This window comes from Trichosurus vulpecula, chromosome 6, assembly GCF_011100635.1.
Source record: "Trichosurus vulpecula isolate mTriVul1 chromosome 6, mTriVul1.pri, whole genome shotgun sequence".
In the NCBI taxonomy this organism is placed as follows: domain Eukaryota; kingdom Metazoa; phylum Chordata; class Mammalia; order Diprotodontia; family Phalangeridae; genus Trichosurus; species Trichosurus vulpecula.
In genome coordinates, this window is record NC_050578.1 from 49,217,503 (window position 1) to 49,237,291 (window position 19,789).

At 39.7% G+C, this 19,789-nt stretch overlaps 1 protein-coding gene across 1 annotated transcript in view; it reads right to left on the reverse strand.

Annotated features, from left to right (window-relative positions):
- The window catches only part of SGMS2 (sphingomyelin synthase 2), a 64,536-nt gene extending 49,203 nt beyond the window's left edge, over positions 1 to 15,333 (reverse strand). The window contains exon 1 of the mRNA XM_036764570.1: positions 15,236 to 15,333. The gene's annotated coding sequence lies outside the window, so the exon portion shown is untranslated. The remainder of the gene's footprint in view (positions 1 to 15,235) is intronic.
- Between the last annotated feature and the right edge of the window lie 4,456 nt (positions 15,334 to 19,789).

The following is a 19,789-nucleotide window of genomic DNA, read 5'->3' on the forward strand; positions in this document are numbered from 1 at the left end:
GGTAGCCCAATGGATAGAGCACCAGACCTGGAGTAAGGAATATCTGAGTTCAAATCTAGCTTCAGTCATGTACTAGCTGGGTGACCCTGGGCAAGTCGCTTAACCCTGTTTGCCTCAGTTTCCTTGTCTATAAAATGAATCAGAGAAGGGCACTTCAGTATCTTTGCCAAGAAAACCCCAAATGAGGCCACAAAGAGTTGGACACGACCATGCAGCAACAACAACAAAGTCTTGTGTATTTTACGCGTTGAAAATATTATTCTGAGAAGGGATCCAAAAGCTTCACTAGACTACCAGAGGGGTCCGTGCCATAACGAAAGGTTAAGAAACCCTGCTCGAAAGCACAATCACTGAGCCATATTGCAATAGGAATAGTAATCTATACATTTAAAGATGTTTTAATATACGATTTATTCTGAATAGAAAAAGAGCCAAAAAAAAAAGGGGAGGAAGCTGGGTGATGGAACGGATAGAGGGGCCTGGAGTCAGGAAGAACTGAGTTCAAATTGGACCTCAGGCAACTTAACAGCGGTGTGGCTCTGGGCAACCCACTTAACCTGTCTCAGTTTTCTTGTCTGTAAAATGGGTATAAAGATAGCCCCTACATTGCAGGCTCAAGTGAGATCGTAATGGGAAAGCACTTAGCACAGCGCCTGGTATATAGCTGCTGCTGTGGTTCAGTCACTTTTTTCAGACATGTCTGACTCTTCGTGACTCCATTTGGGGTCTCCTTGGCAAAGATACTGAAGTGCCCTTCTCTGATTCATTTTATAGACAAGGAAACTGAGGCAAACAGGGTTAAGTGACTTGCCCAGGGTCACTCAGCTAGGAAGCATCTGAGGCCAGAGTTGAACTCAAGTCTTTCTGATTTCAGTCCCAGGACCCTGTGCACTATGGCGCCACCTAGCTGCGCATAGTAGGTGCTATATAAATGTTAATTTATTGTTAGTAGTAATCATAATGATAATTTTAAATGGAAGTACAGCGAAACTCAGCCAGGACATTATCTACCCTGAGGCAAAGGCCAAATTTCCTTGAGAGAGATCTTTTAATTACCATGTTATCAAGAAACTACATTTGTAGACTATCTAATTTTTAAAGACTGGGAGGGGTCTATTTTGAAGGTTTAACTATAAAGAATAAGCCCACCAAGTTTTCATTATGTAGAAGAAGAAAACACTTTGAAGTCATGGCAAGAAATCAGTTGGACCATGAAAAGGATCAATTCTTTTATTTTCAGCTTCATGGTTATTTTAAGAAAGCTTTTATATGGAAAAAGAGCATATACAAATATTACAGCCTTCAATTCCAGGGTTATCAGGCAAGGTTAATCTGCAGCTACACTGTAATACTTCCCCTTACTTTAACTAAAAAAACATCTCACTGCAAATGTTTTGGGATGCCTGTCAAAGTCTCAAATGTTCTCTCTTTGCCCAAGACTTCTAAAATGTCTCTTCGTGATTCAGTCTGCCAAGGCTTTGATGTTTTTTCTTCAGAGCTGGGACTCCCTCCCAGGTATGAAGTGCGAATGAATCCCTTGGGAACCCCTGAATGTGTCTATATATTGCCATTAGCCAAGTTATTGAACACATTCTAATTTAAAGTGAGATCTCACTTGCAACCAGGATTCACAAGGTTCAAAATTAAGATTAAAAAACAAAATGAAACCAAAAAACCCAACAACCACTAGGCTGCATTTTTAAAATATTTGGTATCAGTCTGACAGAGGCAGGATTACAGTGGGAATCCTACCCTCTCCATTCTGGACACTACGCTTCCTGAGGCAGTCCAAAGGATTGTGGGAACACTTCACCTCTTGACCTATGCTTAGCCTGCAATCCACTAAAACTACCTTTTTCCTCTTGGAGCGTTTTGCTTGCACAAAGGAAATAAGCCACATAAAGCACGTGATAATTTTCCAAGTGAAGGAAGCTAGGTGGCTCAGTAAGTGGATATGGCCTTGGGTGTGGAGTCAGGAAGACCTGAGTTCCAACATGGCCTCAGACACTTACCAGCTACGACCCCGGGCCAAGTCACTTAACTTCTGTTTGCCTTAATCCACTGAAGAAGGAAATGGCAAACCATTCCAGTCTCTTTGCCAAGAAAACCCCAAGGACAGTTGGTCCATGGGGTGACAAAGAGCTACAACAAATCTTCCCAGTGCTATGAAAATTTCAGTTATTGTTATTTTTTTGTTCTCTATAATTTTTCAAAAGATCACGAACAGCAATTCAGAGGTTAGATTTGGCTTTCCAACACTCTGCGCCTACTCTGTGAGTGCCTGGGGATGAAGGCAGCTTGGTGCTGCCTAATCTCCTCAGTTATGATTTTCCACACCCTATTAACCATTTTTTGTTCTGTCCTTCTCAGTCCAAAAGTTTTCATTCCTGGAAGAGAAAACAGGATCGAGAGTCAGCATGTACTATCTTATTGCCAGTTGTCATCAGCCTGGCCATCCCATCTTCCTTTTACCCTTATAGGTTTGTTGTTTTTTATTTAATCTTTTTTTGGGGGGGTGGAGGGCAGAATTTAGTCTGAGGTTTCACACTCCTGATTCTCTTAAAAGCCCAACAAGCCCTGGAAAATTCTTTATCTTAAGTACTGGACCAGAAATCCAAACCCCACTCTGCCAACACAACCTTCTGTACCATTCCTTCACTTCCTAAATTCATTTTTCCATGCTGATCTTATCAACTCTACTTTCTTTTGACAACAGTGATGAAGCCTCTAAGGCACGGGGCTCTTTCTTTGTTGTGGACCCCTTTGTTAGACTGCTAAATCCTAAGGCCCCCTACTCAGAAGAATGGTGGTGCCTACATAAATAGTGGAAGGAAATGCTAATATTCAGCTAGAGGTTAGTGAAAATAAAGATATTTTTTCTCCTCGTCCAAGTTCATAGGCCCTCCCCTACACCCCCCTCCTCAACCCAAGTCTATTGACTCCAGATTAAGAACCTCTCTAGGGTTTATTGATCTGGACTTCCTAGTTTGTCCAAATGCTCTCTCTAGATTCCTGCCCACAATGTCTTTTGTCTCCATTATGAATCACATGAAGTGGGGAGCAAATGTCAGGACTGATCAATCTAGGAAATTCTCCAAGTCCTTGAGAAGGCAACTCAACTCTTTTTTTGTTCATTCAAAATTGCTACATGGCCGATTCAGCACCCCCTCAGTGGGCAGTCCCTAATAACCATGACTCATCTCTCCTTCCTCTGATCAAAAAGGGACAGCATTGCCTGGAGGCACCTGTGAAACCTCTCATCATTCCTTGCAACATTCTCATATTACAAACTAAACTAAATTCAAGTACTCCCAAGATAAACATAAGAGCTTTACGGAAAGGAAAAGTTATCTAAAGAGTCTGTAAACATTTCAGATATCTGTGATACCTGCTTTGGGGAAACATTGCCGGTGGCATACCACAAGCAAGTTAGAAAACTATTTATTTTGTAACCGATGACATCCAAATTCAAATAATAGTGGGTAAGTCTAGGGCTTCTCAGGGTCTAGAAGAGTTTAATTATTACACTAGGCTATCATTTAAGTTTGTGGAATTTTTAGCAACAGTGGTATCTTTTAAAAATGAATCAAATGTTTATCTAGTACTTAGCATATTTCCACTGATTTCCTAGGTCAACAAACCAAAATTCAACTAATATATTAAGTACCTACTATGTGCATCCCACCATGATGGACACTACAGATAAGTCTGATAAGACCTAATTTCTGTCCATTCTCCCCTTATTGTCTAGTAGGAGGGGACATGACATATGCAGTAATAATCTTAATACAAAATAATGTGTCTGTGTGTACATATACATATATACACACATGTATATATGCTCATACACATGCAGAAGAGAGATTAAAACCATTGCAAATTTGAAGAAGGAAGAGTTAGTTTGTAATGATCAATGCCTTGAAACAATCCTGATTGAGTGATGGGAAAGGATAAAAACCCTCTTCTTCCTATTTTCCCCTATGGATACTATACTTAATAAATGGCTATTTAATTATTTTGTTGAATTTAAGTTACAAATTTTTCTTTTTTTTCTTTCTTTAAATTTTTTTTTTTAGGATATAAAAGAAAAGAATAGCATCTCCCAAGTCCCTCATTTCCTATTTAATAAAAGTCTACATTTAACAGCTAGGTGGCAGCTAGCTGGACTCAGAACACTTACTAGCTTTGTGGTCCTGGGCAAGTCACTTTATCCTGTTTGCCTCAGTTTCCTCATCTGTCAAATGAGCTGGAGAAGGAAATGGCAAACCACTGCAATATCTTTGCAAAGAAGACCCCAAATGAGGTCACAATGTGTTGGACACGACTGAAACAAGTGAACAACAATATTCAACCTATATAATAATTTCCATCCCAACATCTGTCTACATACCCTCTAGTCCCTAGATTCTTGCCTATGATTTGATGGTTTCTGTCACTTTCCATCATCATAGTTCTCCAGTGACTTATAAGAGTGACATTTCCTAGAGACACTTAAAAGGTGGAAATTTCATTGGAGTGACGTTCTTCAAGCAGCTGAATCATTACTGTTGCTTGGTAACTTGTTTGTGTTTGGCAGGCGATACTCGGAGAAGCACAGGTACATTCAGTCACATAGCAGATGATTTACTCAGCACTGTCTCCTCCCACCTACTAGACCTGGGAGCCAAATTCTCAATCTTAATACAGTTCTTTCCCCTTGTCAACACCGAAAGCTAGAGGATAGAAAGCAAAATAAAACAAAACAAAACAAAACATTCCACTGTGTAAAATACACAGATGCAATTTTAACTGGAATCTAGGCAGTTTACAAATGTCTTCGCACTAATTTCAGTCAAAAGGGAACACTCAGTCTCAGTTGTATATCAAGTGCTTGGATTATAAATGGTCATGAAAACCATCTGCCATGACCATGAGAATTATTCAACTCATTAACATTTCCACCAATGAACATATTTTACAGCAGAACTGAGTCACTAATATCTGACATCATCATCAGGAGAGATTTTTTTTTTCAGGCAACCAGAGGTCTGACTCATTCAGCTGGCCCTTCTCCAGACCATTAAAGCTGCAACTGTTTGTGAAAAAGCCTGCTTGTCTTTTTGGAAAACTCAGAATCTTCCCTATCATCCAAGGAATTCCAGCATTGGAGAAGGCCTCCAGTTTTAAAATTTGGGGTCTTGCATGTTTGGGGGGGAGGGGTACTTAAATGTCTGTTGAATGAACAACATCATAGACTGGTGGACAAGCACAACATAACATGTCCCCATACGATGCCAGTTTCAACATTCATTTTTCTATTGGACTGGTGATTTTATTGGTATAGAGAGCTCCCAGTGAAGAAATTCCTCTGCCAATGTGCAGATCATCACCTTCATTGCAACTCAGAGTCTTGGAAAGTTGCATGGGAACATTAAAATTAAATGGCATGCCCAGAATCACACAGCCTATGTGTGTCAGAGACTAGACCAAAATCCAGACCTTCCAGACTCTTAGGCTAGCTTTTTGTCCATGATACTAGATTGTCTCTTTTCTGCACTTAATTTAATAGCTATATGATGGAAGTGAAGAAAAACATATTCCATGCTATTTCCTAGAATGTTGTAAGTGCCAACAGAGTCTAAAGCCAATAACTCAGATCAGTTTATAGTTCTCCCCGACCACACACACACACACACACACACACACACACCTTTCTATAAAATTTTTTTTTAAGAGTGATGTTCCTTTTTCTTAATTTTCTCTCTGCATGAAATGCATAAAAATGGAGGGGGGGGGTGGTTAAAAAATTTGAAGAAATTTTGCGATTCATAGTCAAAACCCTTATGTGTTTCTCACTAACCCAGAGAGGTCAAGCATGCCTATTCAAAATAAAAACATGGAAGATACCCCAAGAGTCAAGTCTAAATGGTAACAGCAAGATAAGAAAAACCAGTCACGAATGACTGGTTTTTTTCACTTGGCATTTATATAGACTGAAAGATGCATGACAAATTTTTCTTCCTTTTTCTTTTAGAACTGTGTCCTAATATATTACAGGTTGCATGTGGCTGTGGTTGTTGCTGTGTTTCTCCTTCGTTCTCAAAGAGGACCATGACATCAGGGAAAGGATGACATGACTTGAAGTTGACTTTGATTTTGAGTGAGGGAGGGCTGTATAAGGTCACCAGCCTCACTTTTTCTTCCAGGGTCCAGCAGCCTGATATTCCTCAGGATGACTGGAGATGGCCCAGGATGCAATGGGAGACCCTGGCCCTTGCAGGCAAGGCCTTTTCATGTACTCACTTAGAGTGAGGTAATGCCCATTCACTAAGTAGGCCTCTTTAAGAGGATATGTGGGACATGCTGAGCAAAATAAGGAGACTAATGACCACAATAACATAAGGGAGGATTAAGAACACTGAACAACGCAGTGTCCATTCTTGACTTCTATAAATCACCTCTTAGCTCTTGGTGGAGAGATTGGGTACAAGCCAGATGCAGACATGTTTTTAGTCATGGCAACACATTGCTTTGTTTTGCTTACTATATCTAGTTGTTACAAGGCAATAAACAGGTGAGGGATGAAATTTTTGAGGATCTACAAGGCAGAGTTCTAATGGTGGGAGAACAATGGCAAACCCAGTGGACAGTTTTTAAAAAGGGCTTCAATAAAATATTTTTAAAAGGAAAAAATATATATATATGAAAGGGGATTAAAAAAAAACAAACTAATCTGGCAATAGATATGTTTTGTCTTTAGACTACAGTTATAAAAACAGGTCATTAAGGGGATTGATTGATGGATTCTGGCCCTCAACGCTAGAGCTGGGACTGAGACAGGATTCCCAACCTGGGGTCCGTGATATTGGTTTCTTTTTAAGTATTCTTGATAATTGTATATCAGTATAACTGGTTTCCTTTGTAATCTTAGCAATTTTATTTTATTCATTTAAAAACATTCTGAGGAGGAATTCGTAGTCCTTACCAGTAGGCCAAAGGGGTCGAAGACACAAAATACGTTAAGAACCCCTCGTCTGAGGGACAGAGACAACATGCAGATACCCAGTATGCAATATACAGCAGAAAGGGGTGAAGGTTGATTTTTAATGATATTTCTGATAAATACATATACTGCTCTCCATGGTACATAAGCATTTATTTTGTGATATGTGTGTATGTGTTACTATGAAGCCCAAAGCCTCAAGAAGTGTGGGTAGGGATATACAAAATGCCTCGTTTCAGAAAATAATAATGAATCTTCCACAAGAAAAGAGTTTTCTTGCATTTCTACTGGAATTTCTCACCCAGCAGAAACTAAATTCAACGTGTCCAAAGCAGACCTGAGGTGGGGCAGTGGATACAGTGCTGGCCCTGGGGAGGTCAAGAAGACCTGAGTTCTAATCCAGCCTCACACTAAATAGCTGTGTGACCCTATGCCACACCCTCAGACCTCCAGCGGCATTCTCATACCATAATCGCATAATTGTATTCTATTACTGACAGGTCTCCTTTTCCACGTGAACAACATTTTATTAAAATAATCCACAAAATACTGAGAGCAACGTATTGAGAGCATCCTAGGTGGTATAGAATAGAGCTAGTGTTGGACTTGAAGTCAGAAAGATCTGAGTTCAAATTCTCCCTTAGAAACTTCGTATGACCTGGGAAAGCCAATTAACCCTCTCTGGGACTCGGTTTCCTCATCTGCAAAACAAGGATACACAGCACCTACCTTGTTAGGGCTATTGCGAGGCTCAAATGAGAATAGATATAAAGGATGTTGAAAATTTCAAAGTGCTAAATAAATGCTCATGACCACCGCCATCATCATCCTCGAGAAAAGTCTAAGGAGGAAACAAAGGACAGCTAGGTAGTGCAGTGCCTAGAGCACCCCACCTGGAGTCAGAAAGATCTGAGTTCAAATGTGGCTTCAGACTCTTCCTAGCTATGTGACCCTGGGCAAGTCACTTCACCCTGTTTGCCTCAGTTTCCTCATCTGTAAAATGAGCTGGAGAAGGAAGTGGCAAACCACTCCAGTCTCTTTGTCAATAAAACCCCAAATGGGGTCACCAAGAGTGAAATGAGGCTGAAATGATTGAACAACAAAATTCTACAGTAGATCACTTCTTTAGGGTCACACAAGTCACTGAAAAGAAGGTCTGTAGAAGATCTCCTGTCCTTGTTGCTTGTGGCTATTTAAGAAAAAAAAAAAAGCATTTGTGTCAGTAAAGCAGAGTGCCTCCTTACAGGCTAACTCCTCCAACGTGCATGTCAAACTCAAGCAGAATAGAAAGACAGATGAAGGCACTGTATTTAATGATTTATTTCCAGTGAGTAATAAATCAGGGAGACATGTGCCTGACACGGTCATAGTTGGATGTCCTGCACTGAGTCCAAACAGAAGAGGGCATCCCTAGGGACGGCATGGAATTATAAAAGAGACTTGGCATCAAGAATGCTTTTAGAAAAAAAAAAAGTCTGCCTGAAAATGAGATGGGCTGGTCATGCGGAATATAGAAGGAAAAATGAAAGGTAGCCCACACACCCCACTGGTATCCGTAGGATTTCTAGAGAACGGCCCCAAGCACCAATGGTAGACCATCAGGACAGATAGATTCACCTAAGATAGGTCACTGACCAGACTGACACAGCCTGGGTTGGCTTCAGTGATTCAGAGATGCATCTTTTGGCAAAGTATCATATTGATGAAGTCAGTGGATTAAAATTCCATAGAAGTTATTTTTGTGTGTCCAGCACATGTCCCCAAAAGCTTCACAGGGTAAATAGAGGCCATATCTCATCCAAATTATCTCTTCTCTGTCAACATCTTACCGTGTGCCTTGTACACAAATACTCACTGAATTAAACTCCCTCTCTTGAGGGATATATTTAAGGAAATCCCTTCTGTGTCTCAACAACCCATAGTTCGTCAGTTAACTAGCATTTACTATGGGCCAGGGACTGTACTAAACAGTGAGGAAACAGAAAAAAGCAAAAAAAAAATCAATTTCTACACTCAAAGAGATCACAGTCTAATGAGGAAGACTAAAAGGACTATGTGTACAAACAAGATATAGACAAGATAAATTGGGAACTGTCTCAGAGGGAAGGCACTAAGATTAATGAGGACTGGGAAAGGCTTGTTCTAGAAGGTGGAATTTTAGCTGAGACTTGAAGGAAGCCAGGGATGCCCTTAGATTGAGGAGGGGGAGAATTTCTGGGATAGGGGGCAACCAGTGAAAAAATGCCAAGAGTTGGGAGATGGAGTGCCTTGTTTGAGAAAGAGCCAGAAGGTCAGTGTCACTGGATTATAATGTGCTCAGAGGAATGTCAGGTATAAGAAAACCAGAAAACCTATCCCCAATAAAAGGGCCAGGTAAACAAGGCCTTGGTCCAAATCCTTCAATTTACAGATGAGGAAACTAAAGCACAGAGACCATGAGTGAGGTGCCTAGGACCTAGACTTACAATCCAGCCTTCTTTCTCCCATACCATGTTGGTGGCAGGCCACCATACCACCATAATATGTTGGCAGCAGGCAACCATACCACCCTAAAATGTTGGCAGCAGGCGACCATACCACCCTAAAATGTTGGCAGCAGGCAACCATACCACCCTAAAATGTTGGCAGCAGGCGACCATACCACCATAATATGTTGGCGGCAGGCGACCATACCACCATAACATGTTGGCAGCAGGCGACCATACCACCATAACATGTTGGCGGCAGGTGACCATACCACCATAATATGTTGGTGGCAGGTGACCATTCCACCAAACCATGTTTGTACCCCAATTTACAACACAAACTTGCAGCACATATATTCTTAAAATGAATCGTTTTCTTCACAACCTTTTATTTTATTAAAGGTAAAAAATCCTAAGATATCATTGTAGGAGTGAACAAAATTGAGCTGACAATCTGACCAAGCTTCCAGGTTACAATTCCTTCAGGTCTGGTTTTCCTAGCCCTGAAGCTTTGCAATCAGCTTATCCAGGAACAATCAAGCCCTGGGAAAAAATTGGTTTCTGCCACCCAAATTTACATCGTATTGATTTGTATCAGAAAGTCAATTGAATAATTTACAGTGGGAATCTCTTTCCTAGGAGGGACCCCCTCTAGGAGAAACCCAAGAGAAGGCCTTAATGTTGGCTGAGTTGAATTGATCAGTATGTGGCATTATCCAATAAAATCACAGAGCTGAAAGCACTTAACTCTACAAACTGAAGCAGTTATTGCTCGGCAAACATGAGGAATGAGAATGAGGAAGGACAGGCATGGCTAAACCTCCCCAGTGCTGGTCTAGGTCCCCTCCCCCACCCCCACAGGCAGAAGACAGTCTGAGATCTTTACCCACACTCTTTCCCTTCAACGCCCTCAGCGTCTCAAACAATTCTTACATCCAAGGCTTCTTTCAGTCTCTCTTATTTCAGGGAGAAAACCAAGGGATGAGTACTACTCCGCGCTCTTACAGCTTCAGTTCTCCTTGGAGGAAGGTGAGGTTTCCATTTACTATCATCCTCATTATGGATCTTCTATTGGATGAAAGAGTGTTCATTCTCCAAAACGAGCACCACTGGGAAAGGAGAGCACCATAGCTAAATTGAATTACAGCCAAACTGCTGAATGCAAAGAAAATGGGAAGCTTATGGGGTGAGTGGGCTGTGTAGTCAATATTTTAAAATTTAAAGAATAAAGCCCAGCTCCCAGGAAACAGATAGCAACTAGGAATATAGAAACTCATAACAGCTCATCCAGGATTCGAATGAATGAAACTGTTACTGCTGGCCTGCTTAAATAACAATTCTTTCCGAAAGTGGCATACACTATCACAATATCACAATTGTGGCATATGATATTCCCACCATCTCTGGGTAGTAGGGCACTTGGTCCCGATGAAGGGGTACTTGTGCTTAGACCCCAGCCCTAGGATCGTATCTCTCCCTAACCCAAAAACCTTATCTCTGGCAATAACTCATGAGTGGGCCCAGTGAGGCAAACTATCTCTCCCTGTTACAAGAACAAGCTGACCTCTGTAGAATTTCCCTTGTATAAATAGGACTATCTTGTACCATTAGAACTATCATGTATGATTACGGATTCCCATAGTTACCATATACAATCCAGAGGTCAAGCTATAGACATCAACTCCCAGGGCTATCTTGTAACAGATGTAGATGTACAGATGTACAGACCGCTTAGAAGCTCCCCTCTCCCCAGGTCACGCCAGTAGTGAATGATGCCTATGTCCAAGGTACAGAAACTGTTTGCTCCTTCCTACCTCCCCCCTACCCAATTAGTGTACTTGCCACACAACTCACTGTACCTTTACTATATAAGCTTTAGCGTCACTCCTGTTAGGCTGTAAGTTCCCTAAAGGAGCTCTGCCCACCTTTATTAACATTAAACTTTTTGCCACTTGACTAGAAGATTGCTTGAGTCTGCAAATTCTTTCCAGACAACTCTGCCCTGAACCTCGGTATTCTGGGGTCCCTGTAATCCTAAACTTCATCACAAAGACCCTGTATGAACTCCCTGATGCTGAATTGCTACAACTCTTACAACCTCACTGCCCTTGGCATCTGGTACCAAAAACAAGCACCACCCAGCAGAGGACTCAGCCCAAATCTTGACAATGAAGCCTGGTCAAAGAGAAGGATACTATTTCTGGGTTCCAATGGTTACCAGATGGCTCCTCTGTACTGTTTCTTCCCCTCCAACTTTGCCCCATTGAAAGCCAGGCAAATCTAGGAAGCCAGGATCCACTCCCTAAATTTCTTTAAGAGAGAGATGCTATCAAACAAAATGGTATACTTCTGACTTATCTGGGAAAATAATCCCAATCATTCCAGTAGCACCACACCTACACTTTCAGATTTTTCATTCTTAACACATGCTCTAAAGCCACAGAGATAGTCCCATAATATGACTGTATGGAGGGCAGGGCCAGGTCTGTACACCATCGGTGCTTAATATATGTTTAACTGAAATACAATGTCAATTCTTCCAAATAAACTCTCATTTCATATCTTCCAGGCCCCACGAATTTGTCTTTTAGGCAAAGGCCTCTCACACAGCATCTTTCATGGATTTCTTCTTTTTTTATTTTTTTAAATACACTGCTTACCAATTTTCTATGATTTAAACCTTATTTAAAGGAATTGCAAGAAAACATTTCAATTAACAAAAAAAAAATTCATTCTGTTTTATAAACAGACTTCTGGAGCTCTGGTAATATCACGAAGTTTTTCAAGTATATGGTCCACATGGACCTCAGTCTGCTCATTTGCAGATGGCCTGATTGATTGGCTCTCCCAACCCTTTTTAAGGGCCTTCAGTCTATTTGCAAAAGAGCCAAGTTGAATTCGGCATATGGTCCATAAATATTGAATTAAATATGCTTAGGATTCTGTTACTCCAAATTTCTGGGAATTTGGCTAAATCACTCTTAATCTAAGGATGGCAATCAGGGAAATTAAAATGGTAGGTGTCTTTCTTTCATCCATCCATCTCTCTGTCTGTCTGTCTGTCTCTCTTTCTGAAAAGCTACAGAATACCCACAGAGACTCAGTTTGTATCAAATACTGTGGTTAAAATTGCTTCATGCAAAGTGGTTTTCTTGCCCCCACCATTGTGGTTAATTTTCAATATGTATTCTGAAACTAGTTCCTGAGATGATGGTGGGCATTACTTGAAATGGAAGACAGACTAAAAATAATAGCTACTGTCATTTATTCAAGGTGTCCCAAAGGTTTTAAGGCAGCTTTATTTAATAGCTTAAAACAGCATTTTGGGATACCTTGCATGGGACTCCATAGTTCCAAAGCATTTTATGTCTGTCACCTCGTTTAATACTCACAATAATCTCATGAAGTAGGTGATGTTATCCCAATTTGTTTAAAAGAAATACATTAGTATTTGAGGACACATAAGTGGTGTAGTAGATAGGGCTTTGGGCTTGGAGCCAGGAAGACTCATCTTCATGAGTTCAGCTCATGACAATGTATGACCATGTGTAAACCACTTAATCTTGTTTGCCTCAGTTTCCTCATCTGTAAAATGAGTTGGAGAAGGAAATGGCAAACCACTTCAATATTTTTCCCAAGAAAACCCCAAAATGGGGTCACGGAGAATTGGAGATGACTAAGCAACAAATTATTTTTTGCATTTGATAGGTAAGAAAACTTGATCCTCAGAAAGTTTAAGGGACTTGCCTTTAAGGATCTCATACACTCAGCTAAAGGGCTCAGACATAAAGGTTTAGTCTCCACATGCAGTCCTCCTTCCACAATACCTACCCCCCCCCAATAAAGGCCTAATTCATTTCAAACCAAAAGGATGATGATGACTTTATTACTACTAATAGATGTAATATTAAAGTACTGTATAGAGTTGACCTATTAAAATTTTCTATGATGATAAATTTTTTTAAGAAGGCTAGAGTATAGGAGGAAAGGCTATTTATTAGTCATAGTGCTAAGTCACCCAAATGCCTTGTGTGATCAGGAGCCATTGCTATCTCTGTGAACACACAAAGGTTCACACTGAAGCATATTTATAGCATTAATCACCTTTTTACCTTTACCTTCAAGGGAATAATGCAAAAAATAAGATGGCATTTGTTAATGGATTCTCAAATGACCCCTCTCTATACTCCCTTGTCTAGGTAAATGTAGCTGAATTAGGAAAACTGCATACCTCCATATCAAACCCATTAACTTGCTATTTCTTATGTGGTTCTCTGTGATAGCAAAAATATATTCTGTCAGGCAACAGAGGAGGAAGATTGTTCTTCCTCCAAAGTTTCTGTTCCTTTTCTTTTGTCCTTGTGTGCCAAAATTATTCTGCCATCTTGATGGGAACTTCCCAGATAAAACCTTTTTGATTGTCAATGAAGCAGACTCTCCCTTTGTGAGGCCCATCCTCTCCACCTCCCACCTCTTTTTAAGCTCTTTTTCCCTTCATCACAGGTGTAGGCTTTGCCAAGAGGGAAAGAAATAGCTTGGTTGAACTATTTGGAAATTTTTGCCAGTGTGGGTAGGCACAGTCTCAAGGGTTCCTCTTCATAGTTGCTAAGAGTCATTGTTGAAATTAAAATTATAACCTACCTGGCTTAGAGTTGGCTGTTAGAACAATTCAATGGTGAACTTAAAATGATAGCTAATTTGTATTATTAATAAAAAGTTTTTAATTGAATATACTACTTTGATGCATATTAAGTCTCTAGGTTTTAAGTTTTCCCCAGTCAACCCAGAATACGAGTTAGGCTAATGATTAACTGTTACAAGATTCAAGGGAGCCAGCACAGAGAGAAATCATTAAAGGCTGACAAGGAAAATTCCTTGGAATTTTTTTTAAAAATCAGTCACCATTTTGATTGCTATTTTAAAAAGACACCAATGAGCCTCATTAACACCCGGATAGAAAATATGTTCTCATTCAAATGGCAAAGTACTCTTTTTGGATACTTCAGAAAGTAAAAAAAAAAAAAAACCAAAACCACCAAACTAACCAAGAATCTGAGGTGGTGGATTTGAGATGCTGTGAAAAACAATTCAGATTGAACATTCCTACTGCCTGACTGTTCAAAGGCAACTGGTTCCCCCTGCCACCACTCCCACCAAGGGGAAAAAAAAATCATGTCCCTGGGTACAGGACCACTCAAACCAGCACAAATTTTCTTAGCACAATTCAGTGCTTTGGAAATTCTGAGATATGAGGTGAATGGGGCCAATGTTTGCATATTCATCTTTAAATGTTTTTAGACACACTTTCCTTAAAGCCTCACTGAGTCAGTGAACATTCTCTTCTGGCAGTAATCCAAACAGGCTAGGAAATGTGTGCAGTGAGCTGTTTAGTTTTTCTGTAGTTACTAAGACAACAAGCAGAGCAAAAAACCCACTTGTACATGCCCAGAACATTTTATTGCCCATATCTTCTTTGAGAAACCTGAAACTGTTCTGAAGACCATTAAAAATTCAGAGACAGTGTGTGAGAGACAGACAAGAAGAGAGACAGAGACAGAGAGACAGATAGGAGAGAGAGACAGATCTTTGCAAAAAAAAAAGATTTTTAATTAATTAAAGTTATATGGTATGGCAGGAGTGGGGGAAATTTTTTTTATTTAGGTTAGTGGAGAGCTTTTCCATCTTCTCCTTATGCCTTATGCTAAATTAAAGCCTTTCCATCTTCTCCTTATGCTGAGTTAAAGCACAAAATTTTTAGCACCAGAATTCACAGAAGCATCAAACTTACTGTTTACAGAAGTTGACAAAGGCAGAGAAGCCACGAGACCCCAAGTGGAGGCTTTTTTGCAATCAGTGCACCAAGGTTTGGCAGGAAACTCAGAGGAGAATGAAGTAGGTCTGGAGAATTATGACTCTAAAAAGAAGAAAAATATTACTTATCAATGATAGGTTTTCTTTCCTCTTGGACCTTTTCCCTTTCCACCAAAAAAGTAGAGAACCCTCCAGAACTACCCCAGTGAATGGGCCAAGGGGAAAATAACAGAGTTTTAAGGGGTGCTGTAACTCTACACCAAGGGAATAAAATTGTTCATGAAGCCATGTTCTCAGATCTATAAAATGTTACATTGATAAGGGGATCAAAATTAAGTTTGATGTGTGCTTAAGTATATGTCGTCTTGACGCAAAATGAATGGCAGACAAGTTTTCAAATGCACGTAACTGAAAGAATTTTGTATGTGGGATCAGGGGAGCATACCGAGTAAGAACACACCTACAGTTAATAGAACCATAAGAACAAAGCAATCTGATATTTTAAAACAAAGCAACCACTCAAGGATAAAGCAATGATATTTCCAAAATGAATTGCCAACTCTCTCACACAACATTTGTTATCTACATAGCAAATTTAATTGACATATAGTAATAATTCTAGGTGTGCTGGGCCTGGAGTCAGGAAGGCCCATCTTCCTGAGTACAAATCTGGCCTCAGACACTTACTAGCTGTGTGACTTAACCCTGTTTGCCTCACTTTCCTCATCTGTAAAATGAACCACTCCAGCATCTCTGCCAAGAAAACCCCAAATGGGGTCACAAAGAGTCGGACACAACTGAAAAATGAATGAACAACAAAAATATATACACATTATATAAATACTACATACACACACATATACACATATATACCAAGTGTAAAGATATATATATATACGTACACACACAAACATATACACACACATACACACATATCAATTGTTTAGGTCATGATGCTAATGGGACCAGTTATAATTTTCATTCTGTTCATCAGCCACTCAGTATACTCACTATTACCCTTGGCAACTATCATTAAAATATATATATGTCTTTGTTTACAAGGCAAAATGGATGAGAAAGCATAGCTATCTAAATATAAATCCATCACTAGAGAAGCTATTCAGAGGGTATATGCTACCACAGCATCATTTTTGTAGACAATGCAACAAAAGGCATCAGGGAATTAGATCAGAAAACATTGTTTGTGGGTTTCCTTTTTTTTAAAGGTACAGTTGGTTATCTTGAAGTTAAGTAACTTGTTGAACATGCTGCTTTCACTGTCAGGAGATGGTTAAATAGATATTCCATAGAAATAGTACGTAACTTGATTCTTGGGATAGACAGAAACTTTCCCCCAAAGCATCTGTTTTTAAGTTTGATAGACTTGAGATCTCATCTGGCAAAAAGGAACTACAAACATCTCAAGGGATTCAAGAAATTGGAAGTACATCCCTATTAGATGGATGAATTCAGAAGCTACCCAAAGGTTTCATGCCTGGAAAAGCGCCAAAGTACAAAACAGCTTGTGGTTAGGGATATATATTTACCTGGAAGGTGGACAAAAGATAATTTCTTAAGAGATTAGTTATTAGAAAGCAAAGTTTCATTTTTTTAACATTATATAAGCCTTTCATAATGTGACCTCAACCTACCTTTCTAACCTCAGAATACATTTCCCCGTTGCTCCCCTTCCCTCACTCTATGGTCTAACCAAACTCACCTTCTTGTTGTTTCTCACACATATCATTGAATTTTCTACCTCAGTGTTATCACTTCCCATGCCTTAAATATACTCCTTCCTCACCTCTGCCTATGCAGTAAATAAGTCCAGTGAATGGTGCCCTGGACTAAGAATTAGTTAGACCTGAGGCTGAATCCTGCCTTGGGTCCTTATGAGCTATGGCTCTGAATCACTAATTTCTCTAGGTTTCAGTTTCCTTATCTGTGAAGTGAGCGGGGTAGCCCTGCTGATCTCTAACTTCCTTCCCAGCTCTGAATCTAGGATGCTATGATCTTCTAGACTTCAAGCCTTGGCTCAAGCAACATCTCTGTAGAAGTCTTTGACAATCTCTCTCCTTTCCTCCACCTACTAGTGTCTTCCTTTTCCCAAACTATCTTGTATTAAGTCTGTTGTTGTTCAGTCATGTCTGACTCTTCATGACCCCATTTGGGGTTTTCTTGGCAAAGATATGGAGTGGTTTGCCATTTCTTTCTCCAACTCATTTTATAGATGAGGAAACTGAGGCAAAACGGATTAAGGGACTTGGCCAGGGTCATACTGCTAGGAAAGGTCCGAGGCCAGATTTGAATTCAGATGTTCCTGATTCCAGGCCCAGTGCCCTATCCAATGAGCCATCTAGCTGGGCTCCTACTAATTATGTGTCTAGTTGTAAAAGCGCATGCTGTCTCTCCCAATGGAATATAAACTCCTGGTGGATGAGAGATGGTTTCATTGTCATATTGGTATCCCTGAGAGCATCTGGCACATAGCAAGCACTTAATAAATGCCTGCTGATTAGTTTCACTGTGCAAGTAGGACGCAGTCATTTCAACAATTTTAATAGACATTTACTAAGGAAAGAATCTAGCAGGCCCTGGGGCTGTTGAGAAGCCATTCCAAACACAGAGTACAGCATATACAGGGGAACAAAGATTGGAAATCCTAGGTCTGTCTGTACAAGGTTGACTGGAACAAAGCACACAGTGGAGGGAAGTATTATAAGGCTGGAAAGGTAAAGGGGCAAGAGGGTGAGGTGGTATTTCAATGCCTTACAGAGGATCTTTAAACCTCCTTGGCAGGTAATGAATTGGTGGTTATTGAAGAGTTCTGAACAGAATGGTGACATGAGCAACACTCTAATGAAAGAGATTCTGGCAGTAATATAAAGGAGGGAATAGAGAGTAAAGGTGACTTCAGTACGCAAATTCAAATTTATTTTCTCTCACTATATACCCCTATTGAAAGAGAAAAAACAAAACCTTTGAGAAATAAATTCCTACATTGGCTATATCATATACACCCACTCACCCACACAATATGTATGTAAACACACATACTTTATATAACACATATATTTAAACATATATATGTATATATAAATATGTAGATATATACACACATGTATACATCCACATACCTATACACACATCCTGAGTCATCACCTTTCTATCAGGAGAACAGTATTCTATTAAGAGGTAGGTAACATATTTCATCACGGATGTCCTGGAGTTTTGTTTCGTCAGTTCACTGATTAGAGTTCTTAAGTCTTTTAAAGTTGTTTATTTTAATAGCATTGTGGTAAATGTATAAACTGTTCTTGTGGTTTTGTTCATGTCAATGCATCCGTTGATATAAATCTTCAGGTTTCTCTGAAATCATCCCCTTCATCATTTCTTACAGCACAACAGCATTCCATTACACTCACATACCATAATTTATTCAGCCATTCCCCAACTGATGGGCATCCCCCCTCCAGTTTCCAATTCTTCACCACTATAAAAAGAGGCTTTAAATATTTTTGCCTGTTATCGGTCATTTTCCTCTGTCTTTGATCAACCTTAGTAGTGATATTCCATAAACAATTTAATAGCCTTTTGGACATAGTTTCAAATTACTTTCCATAATGGTTGGACTAATTCATACTTCTACCACATTAGTGTACCTGGTTTCCCCGATCTCCTCTATCATCTGCCATTTTCCTTTGTGGTCAGCTTACCAAATCTGATGGGTTTGAGGTGATATTTCAGAGTTGCTTTAACTTGTATTTTTCTAATTATTAATGATTTACAACATTTTCTTATATGGTTATTGATAGCTTGGATTTCTTCCTCTTAAAACTGCCTACTCATATTCTTGGAACATTTATCAATTGGAGAATATTCTTGTACATTTGACTCAGTTCTCTCATATATTTTAGAAATGAAACCTTTATCAGAAACTTGTGGTATTTTTTCTCAGCTTCTTGCTTTTCCTCAAATTTTAGCTTTATTGGTTTTGTGTGTACAAAACTTTTTTAATTTTACACAGGCAAGTTTATCTTTTTTATCTTCCATAAGCCTGTCTTTTATTTGGTCATGAACTCTTGCATCAAAATAAAAATTATGCAATCGTAGAATTAGAGTTGGGAAGGATGTTATAGAACTTCTGGCTCCCAATCTTATCCAAATAATGAGTCCTGCCTACAACAACATGAACAAGTAGTCATCCAGCTTCCACTCGATAACCTTTGATGACAGGAAACTTCCTATTTTCCAAAGAAATACATTCCATTTTTAGACTGTTCTTATTGTTAGGATGTCTGATAGATAGCACCTAGGTGGAAAAGCAGATAGAGTACAGGGCCTGGAGTCAGGAAAACTCATCTTTCAGAGTTCAAATCTGGCCTCAGTCACTTACTAGCTGTGTGACCCTGGGCAAGTCACTTAACCCTGTTTTCCTCAGTTTCCTCACCTGTAAAATGAGCTGGAGAAGGAAATGGCAAATTACTATAGTATCTTTGCCAAGACAACCTCAAAAGGGGTCACAAAGAGT